Raw genomic sequence first — 17,982 nt, forward strand, 5'->3', positions numbered from 1 at the left:
TTTTGCCGGTCTACGGCCTTACCTGCTGCCGGTTTTCGCGCCGGCGGCGTTTCATGCCTCCTCGTTTCCTGCAGAGCGGGAGGCGCGTTTGGGGCTGTTTGGGCTTGGCGCGCTGCGGTCTGGGCGTCTTCCTGCGGCGGCGCGCGGCTCTTCCGGTTGTTTTCTTTCCTTCGGCTTCGGTCCGGGTGGGGTTTGTTGGGTTGCCTAGCAACCTGGGGTCCTATTTTACCGGGCTGTTCTTCGTTATGCCTGTGTTTGTTTACTTTCACTTGGCTGTCGGTCATGGATTCTTCTAACGTGGATGATCCTGATACTTTGGCCGTGGCTTCCGGTTCAGGGGTGCATGTTCCCTCTATGGAAGTTTTACAGCAGATGATAAATACTGCGGTTTCTGCTGCTTTGCGGGGTCATGTTCCTGTCCCTCCTCCTAAGAAGGCGAGGGTTGAGGACGATGCTGCTGATGCTGATTCCGCGAATGAGGAGGAGGTTGATGTCAGGGGTCGCTTTGTGCAAGGTACCGACCTGAAGGAGGTGCTGGGCCACATTCGCGAAAACTTGGTGTTCCCTGCTTCTGCGGTGCCTCTGGAAGACGATCTGTTCTCGCAATATCGTCGTCCCGAGCCTGATTCTTTGCCTCTCCATTCCTCGGTCTTGAAGGTCCTGGAGAATGAATGGAAGGATGTGGACAAAGGTTCTTTTCCTCGTTTCTTGAGTAGGAGGTACCCTCTTCAGGATTTTGCGGTGCAATACCCTGCCTCCGTGAAGGTTGACTCTTTGTTGGCGAGCATGTCTTCACATGGGTCCGTTGTCTCGGAGGACTCTTCTCCTGCGGACCCGGTTGACCGTAAGGTGGATGGTGCTGTGAAACGCACTTTTGCGGCTGCAAATTTTTCTATCAGGGCGGCGGCCTATTCATCTTACGCTATCCAGTCCTTGCTCAAGGATTTTCAATCTCTGTCGGAGTTGTTGGACCAGGGGGAGGATGTTTCTTCTACCCTGGCGATGATGGAGCAGCAGGTCCGTCTGCTGTCGGATGTCTCCTTTGATGCGCTGGGGGCTGCTGCTTCTGCGGCCGGATCCTCGGTGGCGGCGAGGCGTCAGTTGTGGCTCCGTTCCTGGAAAGCTGATGCTGCGCAGAAAAACTTGCTTATGAAAATCCCTTTCTCGGGGGTTAAACTGTTTGGTTCGTCTCTTGACGACATGGTGAAGAAGACGGCAGTGGACCGTAAGCTGCTTGCTCCTGACCGTCCTGGCAGATTCCGTGCTTTTGGTTCCCAGCGGTCTTTTGGTGCCTCGAAGAGGGGTCGGGCTGGTCAGCCCTTTCGTGGACGGGGGCGTGGCCGGGGTGCTCCCTCCTTTGATAAGTCCCGGTTCTCCGGCGCTTCTGCCTCCTCCGCTCCTGCTTCAAAATCCTGACTGGATCGCTCCTGGTGTCGGTCCGGTTGGGGGTCGACTTTCTTGCTTCATGGACTCTTGGCGCGAGACTGTGTCAGACCGATGGGTGCTTCGCGTGATTTCGGAGGGATTGCGCATTGGATTTGCCCAGACGCCCCCAGACTATTTCAAGGCCACTCCTTGTCCCGGAGATCCGGTGAAACGGTTGGCGCTTTTGGACGGCATCGCTTCCATGGTGGTCAAAAAGGCGGTGATTCCTGTGCCCTGCGACCAAGTGGGGAAGGGGGTGTATTCCATTCTTTTTCTGGTGTCCAAGCGCACGGGGGATCTTCGACCGGTGATGGACCTGAAGTGGGTGAATACTTTCGTCCCTCACCAAGGGTTCAAGATGGTTTCCCTGCCTTTGATCCTTCCTCTGATCTCTCAGGGGGATTTCCTTGCTTCGATCGACCTGAGGGATGCTTACCTTCATGTTCCTCTTCATCCGGAGTTTCAGAGGTTTTTCCGGTTTTGTGTGCAGGGTCGTCATTACCAATTCCAGGTATTACCTTTTGGACTCTGCTCTGCTCCACGGATCTTTACTAAGATTCTGGCTCCTCTTATTGGACATTTACATGGAGAGGGGGTTAGTGTTTTTCCGTATCTGGACGACATTCTAATTTCTGCTTCTTCTCTTCCTAAGGCGGAGTTGCATGTCCAGAAGGTGTGCCAGGTCCTGACGCATCATGGGTTCCTAGTGAATGTGCCGAAATCCTCCCTGGTTCCTGCACAAGAATTGACTTTCATTGGGGCTCTGTTCAAGACTCAGTTGGGGATGGTGTTCCTGCCCCCTCCCCGTGTTTTGTCCCTGATGTCTGCTGTTCGCTCCCTGTTGGTGGGGGTTTCTCATCCTGTGAGCCTGTGGTTGCGAGTTCAGGGTCTGATGTCGGCTTCCTTGTTGACGGTGCCATGGGCTCGCCTTCATATGTACCCGGTGGTGTCCCACATTTTATCGCATTGGGACCCCTGTTCCCTCGATATGGATGTTCCGGTTCCTATGTCGGAGGAGGTTCGGGTGGTCCTGGGTTGGTGGTTGGACGAGGGTCATCTGTCCAAAGGCCGCCCTTTTCTGATTGTTCCCACCCGCGTGGTCACTACCGATGCCAGCCTGCTGGGATGGGGTGCTACTCTGGGGGTTTCGGCGGCTCAGGGGATTTGGCCTCAGTCGGTTTTGTCATGTTCCTCCAACTTCAAGGAACTGAAGGCCGTCCTTCTGGGTCTGTTGGAATTCTCAGCTCTTATTCAGGGTCACCACGTGCAGATCCGGACGGACAATCAGGTTGTGATGTCGTATGTGAACCATCAAGGGGGGTGCAGGGTTCGCTCCCTCAGTTGCCTGGCTCGTCGGATTGGTTCTTGGGCGGAGGTGCATCTGTTGTCCCTGTCTGCCATCTACCTACCTGGGGCGGAGAACACAGTGGCGGATTGTCTGAGCCGGGTGTTTCCTTCCATGGGTTCCTTATCTCTCACGAGGTGGATGTTCAGGAGGTTGCGGATGATGTTTGGTTGTCCGATTGTGGACCTGTTTGCCTCCCAGGACAATGCCCAGACCCGTTGTTTTTGCACAATTATGCCTTGCCGGGACGCCTGGTGGGTGGACGCCCTTTCGTTCCCTTGGCCGGAGGGTCTGCTGTATGCCTTTCCCCCTGTTCCCCTGCTTCCGGCTGTGCTACAGAAAGTCAAGAGGGAGGGGTCGTTGGTGCTTCTGATTGCGCCTTGTTGGAAGCGTCGCCCTTGGTTTCCCCTTCTGAGGGAATTGGCGGTGTCTCCGGGGTGGCCCTTGCCGTTCGTGCCGTATCCGCTGATGGGTCCTCCTCTTCCACTGCCTGTGTTCCGTTCCCTGGGTCTGCGGGCCTGGCTCTTGAGAGGGAGTCTCTGATACGTGGCGGTTGTTCGGTGGCTGTGGCTGGTGTCATTCAGCAGTCACGGAGGCCTTCTACGCTTAAGTCTTACGCCAAGCATTGGGATCATTTTGCTTCTTGGTGTGTTGCTCGTGGGCTGACGTTGGATTCTTTGGATCCTGCTCGCATTCTGGACTTTCTGAACGATGGGGTTGTGTTGGGTTTGGCCATCTCGACCCTTCGGGCTCAGTGGGCCGCCATTCGGGCATTTCATGTCCTGCCTTTGGTTTCCATTTCTCCGTTGGTTGCTCGACTTTTTAAGTCTCTTTCTTTCCAGCGGCCACGTCCTATCATGTGTCCTCCTCCTTGGGACCTTCCGTTGGTTTTGCGTTCCTTGCAGTTGGCTCCGTTCGAGCCTTTGGAGTCTGTGGACCTGAAGTTTTTGACTCTCAAGGTGGTGTTTCTGGTGGCGATTGCCTCTGCCAGGCGTGTGGGGGAGTTGGGTGCTTTCCTTCGTTCTGCCCCGTTTTTGTTGGTTTTGGCGGACCGTGTGGTCTTGCGCCCTCATCCCACCTTTGTTCCTAAAGTGGATTCTTTTTTTCACCGGTCTGCCGAGGTGGTTCTTCCGGTTCTGTGTCCTGATCCCTCCTCGGCTGAGGAGTCCCTTTTGCACCTCTTAGATGTTCGGCGTGCCCTACTGATTTACATTTCTCGCACTTCTCCCTTTTGTAAGGTTGACTGCTTGTTTGTGAATTATGGTTTGTCGCGTCAGGGTATGAAGCCCTCCCTGTCCACGATCAGTCGGTGGCTTAAGGAAGCCATTCTTTTGGCCTATGCTTCGGTATCTGTGGTTCCATCTCTTCCTGTTCAGGGTCGTTCCACCAGGTCTGTTGCTGTATCCTGGGCTTCTTTCAAAGGGGTGTCTATGGAGGATGTTTGCAGGGCTGCTACGTGGTCTTCTCCGCATACCTTCATGTCCCATTACCGCCTCCAGATTGGGGGTGGGGGTTCTGTTTCGTTTGCCTCTTCTGTTTTGACTGCTGGGGTACCTTAAGAGGTTGTCCATTTTTTGGGTTGTTGTGCCTCTGTATATTAAATATGTTTCACTGCACTGATGTGGTGGTCTGTTTTCCTTACATGAAGCTGATTGCTTTGGTATCGGCTCATATGTTTATTACTGTGGCGAGGAAGACAGGACGAGGAGGTAATGCCCCGGTTACTTACCGGTAATCTTCATTACTCCGAGTCCATGTCTTCCTCGCCACAGTATAGTTTCCCTTCCCTCCCGGCCCTGGTGGTGGCTTCATGTCTGCGGCTTGGTTTTCAGGCTGAGTTGCTGGTTATGTGTCCCTTTATGGGATTGGTGGAAGCCTCGGGGGCCATATTGGAGGAGGGAGGGGAGACTAGAGCGCTGCTCTTTTATTTTACTTGGAGTTCTGTGTGGAGCCGGAGGCTCATATGTTTATTACTGTGGCGAGGAAGACATGGACTCGGAGTAATGAAGATTACCGGTAAGTAACCGGGGCATTTCCAGGGTGTGCAATTGTACAATTAAATACTGCGCCAATGATAGCCCGGAGAACATGTAACACAACATTAGCAGTAAGTAGTCTATCTCTAAACATGTGCCTGGTACAGCGTTTCAGCAGAAATACTGTGAATGTTTTGTGAACTTCAAAAAAGTGTAAAAGTATGTCCAAGTGCAGATGTAAAGTTTCTTAAACACTTTTATACTTTTTGGGTTGGCGATGAACTTGTCTGTCCACTAACTGTTTAGTAATGGTTTGTACTGGTTAACAAAAAATTTAAATGCGTCCAATTCTGTCAGGAATTTTTTTCACTGAACCATGGATGTGCGCACTAAAGGACCTTTGTTTTTATTTTTTTCTGGGGCAGGTGGCAATCCACTGACCATCCTGAAGTAACTGCTCTGTTGATCGGCAACTGGGGCCAGCTATATGGCATATGCCGGGTCCGGTCGCTCAGTGAACTAATGCATCCACTGCAGGGGCCTGTGTTCGACTTCATGGTCACAGGTTCAAATCCCAACAGGTCTACGCAGCCTTTCATTTATCTGAGGTCGATAAAATGAGTACCATTGAGTTGGGTGACAATAAACATCTGTTGTTCAGCGCCAAGACACCCCGTTAGGGGTGAATGTGCACTTTACAAATACACGTTATGTTATGAGGCATGCTGTGTACATGAGGGTGCGATGTGTTTAAGTCAACTTGCTCTGATGTGTATGCTGCTGTTAGGAAAGGCTAAACTGTATGGAGTTTGCATTATATTTAAGTGGGCTTAAGTAAGAGAACGTACCACTACGCCCTTATGCAACATGCTGTGAATTTCGACCAACCCCAGCCATGAAAGCCCAAATTCATAGGACCCTGGCCCCCCAGAATGCTCCCCTGCCCTGCTCCAAGTGATCCAACCCACAATCAAAACCAGTACTACCAGAAAGTGGGTGTAAATTGGCCATGTTTAATTATTAACAATCATAAACATGATAAAAACATATTAAACATTGACGAAATTAATATAATACTTTTAATATCGACATTCAAAATATCATACGCATCAATTATGGATAATTACTTTTCCCCAGCACCAAGGGACCCTCTGGCTCGCATCTCCAAATCTGAGAACCCACGCAAGGCGCAACCCACCTGCGTCCTTGAGTGATGGGCCCCAGCCCTCTGGTCCTTGTCCGCCATATTCAGGGCCCACCCCTCTACCACCAGGCTGCCCAGGAGGCTCGTAGGGAATACCAAGGGGCCAGTGCCCCCTGCCCTAGTTCACGACCTGGCACCCTTGCCTCCCCAGCCGGTGGCCCCATTCTCCCTGAGGAGAGCTTACCGTCTCTCCCCTCAGTGCTGGCCTAGGGAGTATGTAAGGAGGCCTCCCGTTAACCCTGTATGTCAATGTGTCAATGTTCTGTGGCCTCCAAAACCTCCCCTCAAAATACCAATCAGAGGGACGGGTGGGTGGGAGATAAGAAGATGCGGGCAGTCCCGTGGTCCGGCGTGGGAGAGGAAGAGACCGGGCATGGTATTCCAGGGGCATAAATAGGCCCCCGTCTCCACCCCCTCCTGCGCCAGAGACACTTTACCGCCTGTCCGGGAAGGAATTCCCACGGCCGGTCCCCCATTGGGCTGCCCCGGCCGCAGAGTGAGGGGGGGGGCGGGGCGCGGTGAGGAGTCCGGGCCCTAATGGCACGCTCCTCGAGCCTCGCGCTTTTCATAGGACCCGGACCCCCCAGAATGCTCCCCCGCCCAGCCCCTAAGTGATCCAACTCACAATCAAATCTAGTACTACCAGAAAGTGGGTGTAAATTGGCCATGTTTTTATTATTATTATTAAATGAAATTTGTAGAGCGCGCTGACACCATGGGTTTCCTGGCGCTATAGAACAGAGGTGATACACAGGCTGGGGGTTTGCAGGGTTAGCAGGGTGGGGGAAAGAGGAGGGTTTTGAGCTGCTTCCTAAAATGAAGGAGGGAGCTGCTTGATTTGATGGTCAGGGGAAGAGAGTTCCAAAACTTCGGGCCGAGAGGGCAAACCTTCGTCCACCGAATTTGTTAGTTCTGGTTTTGGGTACAACAAGCGAGTGAAGATGAGCAGAGCGTAGATTACGATTCGGGCGGTAGGGATTGATGAGTGAGGTGAGGAAGGCGGGGCTGGTGCAGTGGAGAGCTTTGAACTTGAGGCAGCCCAGCTTGAAGGCCACCCTCTGCTCTATAGGCAGCCAGTGCAATTTGTGCAGCAGGGGTTTGGCCGATTGCCATTTGGGAGATTTGAGAATAAGGCGGGCTGCCTGGTTCTGGACTACCTGAAGGCGGTGGAGAAGAGATTTAGGGAGTCCATGATAGATAGCGTTGGAAAAGTCCAAGCGGGAGAGCACAAGAGAAATGATTACTTGGATCAGGGCAGGTGGGGGAGCAAGTGGCTGACCTTCCGAATCTTTCCGAGTTGGAAGGAGCAGGATGAAATCACGGAGCCGACTTGGGGCCGGAGGGAGAGTTCGGCGTCGATGGTCACGCCGAGGCTCTTTACAGACTTCGCAGGGGTCGGTGGAAGGCCCAGTTCGGTGGGCCAGAACTGGGTTCCCCAAAAAGAGGGGCTGGAACCCGGGAGAAGAAGCTCGGTTTTCCCAGGGTTCAATTTCAGTTGGTTGGAGTTCATCCAATCCTGGATATGAAGCATAACGGAATGGAAATTGTCTACCGCATTGGGGGAGTTAAGTGGAAAGATGATCTGCAGATCATCAGCATAGTTATAAACTGTGATGTCCCAGTTACGGAGTGAGTGGAGTAGGGGCCGGAGGTAAAGGTTGAACAGTAAAGGTGACAGGGAGGAGCCCTGGGGGACTCCGCATGACGTGGGGGTTTTGGGTGCTGTGTAGGGGCCCAGCCGGATGGCTTGAGTTCTGCCAGACAAGAAAGACCAAATCCAGCTGAGGGCGGAGTCCTGGATGCCAGCCTGTTCGACACGGTGAAGCAGGATGTTATGGTCAACCGTGTCTAACGCGGCCGATAGGTCCAGGAGTACCAGAGCCTGAGTGGTCCCCGAGTCGGCGTTCCTACTCAGCGTGTCGAGAACAGCTAGGATGACAGCCTCAGTGGAAAAAGAGGGCCTGAAGCCAGCCTGATTAGGCTCCAGGTAGCAAGAGGTCTCAATAAAGTTGGAGAGGCAACTAGTGGCATGCGCTTCGAGTAGTTTGGAAAGATAAGGCAGAAGCGATATGGGGCGGTAATTGGATGGTTCAGCTGGGTCCGCGCCAGGTTTCTTCAGTAGCGGGACTAGGATGGCTTGTTTGAAGGAGCTGGGGACAGTACCTGAACTGAGCGAGCCGTTCAGTAGAGGTAAGATGCATTCGGGTTTAGAGTTACAGACGTTTCTTAGTACTGGAGGAGGGCAGCCATCATTCGGGGAGTCCGATTTTATACGAGACGCACGCTGTGCTAGGGAGGCAGGGTTGAGGGAGGGGAATTCGGTGAAGGCGGATGGGTTATTGAGGGGAGTATCAGGAGAGGTGGTCTGAGGGACAGTGGTGATCGATGCTTTGATTTTATTAATTTTTTCAATGAAGAAGAGGTTGAGAGCGTCACATGTTTGTTGGGTGGGGGTTTGACCTGGAAGGCTTCTGTCATCAGATGTAAGTTCGTTCATAATTTAAAACATTTCTTTAGATTTATTATCCGAGGATGAGATTCGGTTAGAGAAGTGGGCTGATTTAGCTGAGGCAATTGCGATTTTGTAGTCTCAACGGGCTGAGGTGTATTGCGATCTATCTGATTCGGAGTAGTTGCGTCTCCATGTCCTTTCTAGCTGATGTACCTTCAGTTTGAGTTTTTTGAGGTCGTCCGTGAACCATCTGTGGGAGTTGTGGTGTCTGGTCGGGGGGAATTTGATTAAGGGGGCAAATTGGTCGCTGGCTGACTTCAGCCAGGTGCCTATGTCACTTTCTGTTTTATCAATGTTGGTTCGCAGATCAAGGGCAGGCCGGGTATCTGAGAGGGTCGCAAGAAATCCTATGGAGTCGTAAGAACTCCATTTGCGAGAGAGGCCACCAGCCATCAGTGGGGTGGAAATTCTGCCACTGAGCATGAGGGTGGTATCTATTAAGTGGTGGTCTGACCAGGTGCAGGGGGAAACGGAATTATCAACAATTAATTATCAACAATCATAAACTTGACAAAAACATATTTACCATTGATGAAATTAATATCATACTTCTAATATCGACATTCAAAATATCATACGCATCAATTATGGATAATTACTTTTCCCCAGCACCAAGGGGCCCTCTGGCTCGAATCTCCAAATCTGAGCACTTACGCAAGGCGTAACCCACCTGCGTCCTTGAGTGATGGGTCCCAGCCCTCTGGTCCTTGTCCGCCATATTCGGGGCCCACCCCTCTACCACCAGGCTGCCCAGGAGGCTCGTAGGGAATACCAAGGGGCCGCTGCCCCCTGCCCTATTTCGTGACCTGACCCCATTCTCCCTGCGGAGAGCTTACCGTCCCTCCCCTCAGTGCTGGCCTAGGGAGTACGTAAGGAGGACTCCTGTTAACCCTAAAGTCAATGTGTCAATGTTCTTTGGCCTCTTGTCCACCACTAGGGTGACCAGGGCCCATAGGTCCTTCACCCTCCCCACCACAGAAGAAGTTCTGCACAAAAGACCTTATTCCTCTGATCCAAATGTCAGTTCCAACGTCCGATAGATGCACACCATCCTGGTGAAACATTACCTCTCCTGTGATCATCCGGTGCTGAATATGACACAAGCGGCCCTGCTCTGAGCACATCTTGGCCAATTCACCATTGAGTCGCCTAACTGATACATTCAAGGCTCCTGACCTAACTCCAGCGCCCCATGTCCAGCGTGGAATCATGCATGACCAAGCCATCTGAGCCTCGGAAAAGGCCCGTCCCAGCCATGCAAATTCCGTCAAGATGGCTTCCCTGACCGCGAGGCGTCCCTGATCGACCATGTCGTTGCCGCCCAAATGAAGAATGATTAAATCCGGGGACTGCTGTCCTTCGTGCGCCCTAATCTCCTCCACAAGCTGCCGCAGCTGCCAAATTCGAAGACCCCAACGCCTCGCCACAGAAACGACGTTCCTTTCCAGCCCGGTGTTTTTTTCACTCGCTACTGCTGCAAACGGGCGAGGACCAGGTCAAGTTGCCCTAAATAGGCCCACGCCCACTCCTCCCACACGTTGTTGCCGGAAGTGATGTCACAACGGTGCCCAGGAAGTGATTAGTTGCCCCGGATGTGATTTCTGCTGTATCCACGATAAATCCATCGATAAGGAACCTTAGAAAGCGGGGGCATGATAGGGTTCCCGGGGGGCCGCGTCCTAATGGCGCGCATCATTATATTTCACGCTTTTCAAATGGAAAAGTCAGGCATAGTCATGTCAACAAATCTGTGTATCTCCTTACAGTAACTCTGGCCGCACGTAGCACTTAAAACATTCTGATGACCAGCGCCCAACTCTCTTCACCGTTTCCGCTAAAGTCGCCTCCCCGATTCTTAAAGAGTGTGGTGAATAGCCAGATGAACTCAATCCCAGCGTAGCCAATGCCAGCCCAAAAACTGCCTTGAATTGAAACTGCGACAAGCAATCCCCTTTCTCATGTATGAACAGGGCCTGCCCTATCCCTTCGGGGCGTGTGGCCAAGTATAACCCCATCAGAGAAACGGGCAGGTTATTATGCCGGGAGCTGGACAAAGACGGATCGTGGTACCTTTCGCCAAAGGGTCCGTTTTTGATTTCCTAAGGGTTACTACCAATACCCCCTGCACCACCATTGTGTCGCGAAATTGCAGGCCCCCCAACTGATCACCCCTGGAGGTCCCCACCAACTCCCCCAGTCGAAAGGCCCCATAGAAAGCCAGGGAAAAAGCAGCCCCGAATAATATGCTCTCAAATGATGAGCAGCATACCACAGGTAGTGACCCTAGAAAGTCGCCCAGTGTCTTAACATCCAAGGGCTTTCTGCAGTCCCTCTTAACCCCATCATGCCTGGCTCACCCTGACAGGCTTTCCTGACTACGAATGTAGTGCCCGGGTCGCGTTCACCCGCCAGCTTAGTGAAAAAACCCACCGCGGTCACATGTGCCCTAGCATAAGAGACTGGCCTGCCCTGATCCCTCAACATTTGCAAAAAACTGCATACTGCATTGGCAGAAAACAAGCCCACTATCCCCGCCTGCTGTACCAACATCCTGTAAGACATGAAATGCTGTTGGTAAGATCTCCTAGTGCGATCACTCAGTGAGGCACCTGCTAGCCCCGCTTAAGCGGAGCTCCAATCCTCCGCAGTGATGTTGGGAACACTGTCATCTGCTCTTCCGGCCGTTGGTGGTACCTCCGGAAGTTCTGCAACTTTGAACGAGACAAAGCATCAGCAGCCTGATTCTCTACACCTGGAATATGTGCCGCTTTGAACAACAGGTTCAGCCTCAAGCAAGCCAACACCAAGTGTTTCAATACCCTCAGAACATGTTTACACGTAGCCCCTTGCCTATTGATTGCCTCCACTACTCCCATGTTGTCTGACCCGAATATCACTGATTTGTTCACAAAGAATTCAGCCCACACAGTCACTGCTACTATGATTGGGAACAATTCCAAAAAGTCTATATTCCTAGTCAAACCGCTCTCATGCCACGCAGCCGGCCAATCGCCCCTGTACCAGCGGGATCCCAAAATTGCTCCAAAACCAATACTCCCCGCTGAGTCTGTGAGCAAGCCAGAGTCCGCACTGGAAACAGGCGGAGCGGGCCACACCACCTTACCATTGAAGTCGCTCAGGAAGCTGCACCACACCCTCAAATCCTCCCTCACCTCTGCCTGTAGGCGCACATGGTGATGCTTCTGAGTCAACCCCACCATTGCCCTTGCTATTGACCTTGAGAAGGGGCGCCCCATCGGGATGATACGGAGGGCGAAGTTCAGCTGACCCACTAACACCTGGAGTTGGTGTAAGGTAACTTTAGCCCGAGCCAATGCTGAGTCAATTGCTTGGGAAAAAGCTTGCACTTTGACTAATGGTAACCTGCTTTCCCCGGCTACTGTGTCAATCTCAATTCCCAGGAAGGACATGCATGTGTTGGGGCCTACAGTTTTCCAGGAGCCAACGGTACTTTAAATTCTCCAAACATGGCGACCAGTTGTCCTAACGCCTGAGCACACTCATCTGAAGTTGCCGGGCCCATGACCATAAAATCATCCACGTAATGCACCGTGTTTGTGCACCCTGTCCTGAGGGTAAATACCCACTGCAGCATTGAGCTAAATGTCTCAAAATATCTGCAAGATACCGCGCAACCCATTGGCATGCACATGTCATAGTAGAACTGGTGATTCAGCTGGAAACCTCGCAAATGATAATCGGCCGGGTGCACAGGCAAGAGTCGAAAAGATGACTCAATGTCTGTTTTTGCCATAAAGGCGCGTGGCCCTAGGTCGCGCAGTTTCTGCAGTGCCATATCAAAGGAGGAGTAAGTCACAGAACACAAAGAAGGGTCTATGGCATCATTCACCGATGCCTCCTTTTGCGCCGACAAGTTGTGAATCATCCTGTACTGGCCTGGCTCCTTCTTAGGGACCGATCCCAGTGGTGAAGACACATAGCCCGGCAACGGGGGAGCAAAGAAAGGGTCAGCCACCTGACCCAGAGCCCGTTCCTTCTCCACCTTCTGCAACACTACTGTGGGGTGCATACGCTGCGAACAACACATTATTGCAGCGATCTACAGGGGGCACGCCTTGTGCTGGAATGCGAAAGCCTTTAGCAAACCCCTGATACAAAGTCTTGGCTGCACTCCTGTCTGGGTACTGATACAGCCAAAAAAATCAGTCTCCCAACATCCACCGCCGTGAGTAAACTATGGCTGTGGAGGCTTGTTCTCCCTACCCTTATCTTTTGATTTTTTGATGCACTTAAACTCGGGGTGACCACAGAATGCACAGGAGTGTTTGAACTTACATTGACTGGTGGGCCAATTACACACTTTCTTGTTAAATGGCCAGCAAGTCCCCCCCTTCTCCCCTGGTCCACCCTGAGAGGTCCGAAAGGGCTGCTTAGTGTGGTGTGTCTTGTTATTAACATTTTCCAGCCACACATTCACCTCTGTCTGATCCCACCCAATGTCCGGCTCCTCCACTTTCTCCCATCTGAAGTTCCTGTCATAGTCTAATCATGCCGTGCCCCATATGATGTGTGAGCCTTCAGAATCTTATTCGCATAATACACCAAAGGTATTGCCAGTTCTGGTTTCTTCTCTAACATCACAGTTGTAAACACATGGAAACCGAACAACCAATTAGTAATAGACTCCTCCACCCTTGGTCTCCTATCCTTGAAGGAACCTTCTTTCCCATCTTTCCCTTTAAATTCCACCTCCCTCCTCTTGGGCCTGATTAACGAGAAAATATCCACAAACTCCCCCTTTCAAATTTTCTCTTTTGTATCCAGAGGGACATGTGTTGCCATTTTCCCGGCTTAAAATAACACAGTATCGTGCACCCTCACTGCTTTAGACCCGCCATCTGAGTCCTTGTTCAAGCTCTCCACTGCCTTACCAGCTGCGGTCCCTGGTGCCTCTGATGCGACGGGGGCCACTTGACCCGCCGCCTGAATGGGAGTGCCTAACTTATTGTCCTGAATTTTCCCAAGAAGCGCCACCTGCTTGCTGATCTCACTAAGCGCGCTCTCCGCCGCTGATTGCGGTGCCCAAGGTGCCACTGCCCCACCACTGGACTAATTCCCCCCGCTGGTGTTGCCAGCTGCGCCAAAAGTGTAGCCACTGAGGCCAGAGTACTAGCTGTGGGGTCCTGAGCTCCTCCTGGTGGTAACTCTGGTTGTGCTGGGGCAGGAGGGACTACTGCAGCCGCCCCTGCATAGGCAAAACTCCCCCCTTGCCCTATAGGTATGGGAGGCACTATAACCGGCACTACTTCCGGCAATATAGGGGTTGGGTGACTGGGCGCAGGCACTAACGCCTTCAAGGCTCCCCTGATCTCCCCTAATATAGCCCCCACAACATTCCCTGTATCTGGTTGTGGTGGTGCGGTAGGAACCGGCTGGGGGGGGCACTACAGGCGCTGGCAGTGGGGGTATGCTAGGTACAGGTGGTGCAGTAGGAACTGGTTGGAATTGCTGGGGGGCACCATAGGCAGTGAGGGTACGCTAGGCATGGGTACACTGGGGCCCAGGGCCACTGGTTCTGGCTGCGGGGGCATCACAGATTCTTTCCTATTCCTTTTTGCCCCACTACTGCTCTCACCCTTTCCTTTTCGTGGCTGCATCCTAGGCCTCTTGACCAGAGGAGGGAAAGCAGCTTTGGGAGGGACACCATTGCTACGAGGGAGGTCCCCTAACCCTGTCTCTGGGGCCTGTTCCACGTCAGACTCAGGGGCCTGCCCCCCCCCAATCATCCTCGCTCTCCTCTTCATCCCTGCTAAGCTTTGCTAACACTAATTTGAGCAATTGCGCAATCTCGGGGTCTTTGTCTTTCCTCTTATGGCTGCGCCCCCTTGCTGGCATACTATAGCCTAATGCGCACAACCTGTTCTAACTGCCTTGGCACTAGGCACAGTTGTCCCCTTGCTCAGGCCTGCCCCTGCCCCACGCAGACGCGCTGACCCACCACTTTTTCCTGTCCTTTGTTAAAGATTATGCTCACTTTCGGGCAATCTACCTAATAGCCACAGCTCTCTATGCCCAACCCTAAGCTACGCTTTCAATAAACCCCTAGGCAGGTAATCTCGCTTGTTAAAAGAAAAGCAGCGCTTGATGCGAGGAAAGCCTGCACTCTGCACTCGCACCGCCAGCAACGTTCCCCCCTCTGTCCTCAGGGCTCTGGGTCGAGAGCTAAGGCGCCGGTGCCTCGATGCGTACCAAAATCCTGTGGGATACCCTGGCAGCCGCGGGTGGAAGAGATGCCCTTTCAACAGTGGCCTACTTTCCTGCCCCTCCCCGCCTCCCACGGCTGTCCAAGGCCTCTTAAGACACCCCACACCTTACCTCACGAGCCGGCCGCTCGCAAGCTACTTCTGCTTCCACCTAGCCGCAAGTCAATCCAGTGCAGCTGGCCTCCGACACGGGTCCTGAAATCTGCGTTAAATCGGGGAAATAACTGCTTCCTTGCAACTCCAATCCGCGTTGGCTGCCTCCCGACTCTAATGCAGGTCCCGGAATCCCCCGAGCCGCTCCCGCCACAAATCCAAGGACAACCGCTCCGCTGCAAAGTTCCCGCCACAAAATCAACAGCACCCGCTCCACAGCAAATAGATCCAAGAGATAAGAAGATGCGGGCAGTCCCGTGGTCCGGCGCAGGAGAGGAAGAGACCGGGCATGGTATTACAGGGGCATAAATAGGCCCCTGTCTCCACCCCCTTCCTGCGCCGGAAACACGTCACCGCCTGCCCCGGAAGGGATTCCCGCGGCTGGTCGCCCATTGGGCTGCCCCGGCCGCAGAGTAGGGGGGGAGTCACACTTTTTTTTTTTATTCAGTAACCGCAGCAATAGCTATTCCTATACAGGATCATAGTCGGTCTCAGCAATAACAAACTAAATGTGTGAAACTGACGCATGAATCGTGGGCACCACTTAGTGAACCTAAAACAGCAGACAAACAATTATTTTCAAACATTTCTTACTTAAAATATAATCGAAAACACTGCATTAACAAAGCGTGCCTTACTGTCTAATATTGGCTGAATGTGCATGCAATTTGAGGGGAGCAGTGGACACTCAAGGACGGATGAAGGCATATATGGTCAGGTAGTATTTGATGTCCCTTGTGGAAACCCTCCCTCCTCAGATCCCCCAACGGTCTTCACACCCCCTATCAGAGACCATGAATACAAAATCAAGTTCTTAGGGGAGGCGTCATAGACCCCCACTTCCCCGGCCGTATTTATTATAAGATACAAACAGAAAAAACACATTTAGTTATTTTTATACACAGTAACCCATAATTTTACATTTTTGCTGACACAATTCCATCCTAGCCTTAACCCTTTAGTTGCGCCCGTCGACCAATGGCCGTCGCGAGCACTACCGCCGTAGTGCTGGCACGTCAGTTGTCCGACGCGGCCCCGCCCACTCAATGGAACACCCCGCACCGCGGCAGAATTACATCAGCAGATAAGGTATTAACAGAGTCGCTAATACGGGAGTTACTTAACCATAGCTAAGATTGTTCCTGTGCATACATTACTAACATCTTCCCCAAAAGTAATCATGACGGGTTCCCGGTCCCTTATTTATTTTTAGGTCTCGTAGGCGTTGAACCGCGCGAAGGACGGTCTCGCCAGAGACCTATAGTCAGGGATTCTTCTTTCCAGGAGAGGGGACAGGAGCTGGCTGCGTGCTCGGAATTGAGCGGGCCACGCGCACGTGAACGCGCTCGCTGTGCCTAGCTCCTGTCTCCTCTCCTGGAAAGCTGTACCACACCGCCCCACGTCCCCCTTATGCATGCGCACACACAGAGACACACGCATGAGCACACCTACACCCACAAACGCACACACACATACAGAGACCCCCGCCCCCCTTCCCCCCTGCCGCCGCCGCCTCACACACACACACACACACACACACAAGCGCACCCCCATCCCCCTACAACTAAGCCCCACTTACCGCCATTGTAGAATTCTGCAGCCTACGCGGGGCTCTCCCTCGGGCATGGGAGCCCCGCGTCACCAGCACTGCTTGTTTGGCCATGCACTCCGTGGGCGTGTGCGCGGGCTTCCGAAGACGGAAGTCCCGCCCCACGGAAGGTTTCAGTTTCGCTCACGTCTTGTTCTCCAGGTCATTGAGGGAATCGCTGGGGGCGTGTGGTGAGTACCCTTCATTTTAGACACCTAAAATTACAACCACTGTTGCATAGCTGCCAAGGTCTGAGATTGCCTAGTTTTAGTTTAGCCGGGTGTCTGGTGAGTAGCCACAATGTTGGCCAGTCGATTTCCTGCAGTTCATTTTAGGTGGGAGAAAAATCAGCGATGCCTTCTGAAGTGATCGTGCTTCACTGTAGTCCCTGCCAGAAGGCTTTTCCAGGTAGTGACTTTAGCGCAGTAATATTCAACAGTACTTAACACTGAGGTTTGACTCAGTGTCATCGTCGGCTGCTGCCACCGTGTTTGCAGGAGAGGGTTGTGTCGGCAAACTGCAACCTCCAATTCACTTAAGCTCCTGGGTCGCAGGATGCATTCTTCTCAACCTGGGTCTCACTCTCTCTCTCCACCACCCTCCAGAGGTGTGTAATCTTCCTTTCTCGATAGATCAAGCACAGTGCAGGCACGTCACTGCACAGGAGCTGGACAAGCCAAGAGCGACCTCCCTGCGGACCACTGCCTCAGATCCCCTGAGATTTCTTGCTCCGAGTAACTTCGGGTCTCTGCAATAGCTCCCTCCTGTAATGCCCATCAGCTACCTCTCATTATAGTCCTCTTCAGCGCAAATTGCATAATATTTTGCTGATATTTTATCGCCAACCGGCATAGCGGCCATCTTGCAGTGGGCAGTCTAGCACTCCCGAGAGAGAAAGAGAGAGAGACCTGTACCCACAAGTAGCCCCCCTCATACCTCTCACACTCCCGTGGAAAGGGCATAGTGCTAAGGAGTCCATGGACTGTCTCCCTGACTGTTTGTATTGCAATATAGAGAGTTGTCTGGAAACTGTCCAGCATTTGTGGAAGACCTGGGATTGTTGGACATAAATAAATCAGAGTTGTTCCACATCTTGGTATAGAATTAAATTGTTTGCCAAAGTAAAAGTTGTTAAGAACATTACAGATTAGTGGCATTTATCATCTCATTGTGCTAGATCTCTTTTATGTTTATGAATCTCTGAGCCTGACCCTCTTGCTGAACCATCAGTCCCTAAATGCCCAGATGAGTTGGCTTTGCGTTTTTGTTCATTTCTTGTGGCTGCGATTAGAGCGCAAACCTTTCCTTTATATCGCCGTGGAGTTGGAGCGGTTTACAGAGACGTTGTTCCTATGTATGCAGGCAATACCACCACCAATCCTACCTGGTCTATCCAGTCTGGTGATGTGATAGTTTGGAGGAACTAGTATGTCAAAGATGGGTGTAGATGATTCACTTAGCCAAGTTTCCATTAAGATTATAAGGTCGGGATCATTGGTTATAATGAGGTCCGCTATATCAGCGGCATGACGTG

The 17,982-nt window shown here is 52.3% G+C and overlaps 1 protein-coding gene across 1 annotated transcript in view; it reads right to left on the reverse strand.

Annotated features, from left to right (window-relative positions):
• The window catches only part of AFG2A (AAA ATPase AFG2A), a 1,627,379-nt gene that overhangs the window by 737,112 nt on the left and 872,285 nt on the right, over positions 1–17,982 (reverse strand). The gene's annotated exons all lie outside the window — the stretch shown is intronic.

Source organism: Lissotriton vulgaris, chromosome 3_1, assembly GCF_964263255.1.
Source record: "Lissotriton vulgaris chromosome 3_1, aLisVul1.2, whole genome shotgun sequence".
Classification (NCBI taxonomy): domain Eukaryota; kingdom Metazoa; phylum Chordata; class Amphibia; order Caudata; family Salamandridae; genus Lissotriton; species Lissotriton vulgaris.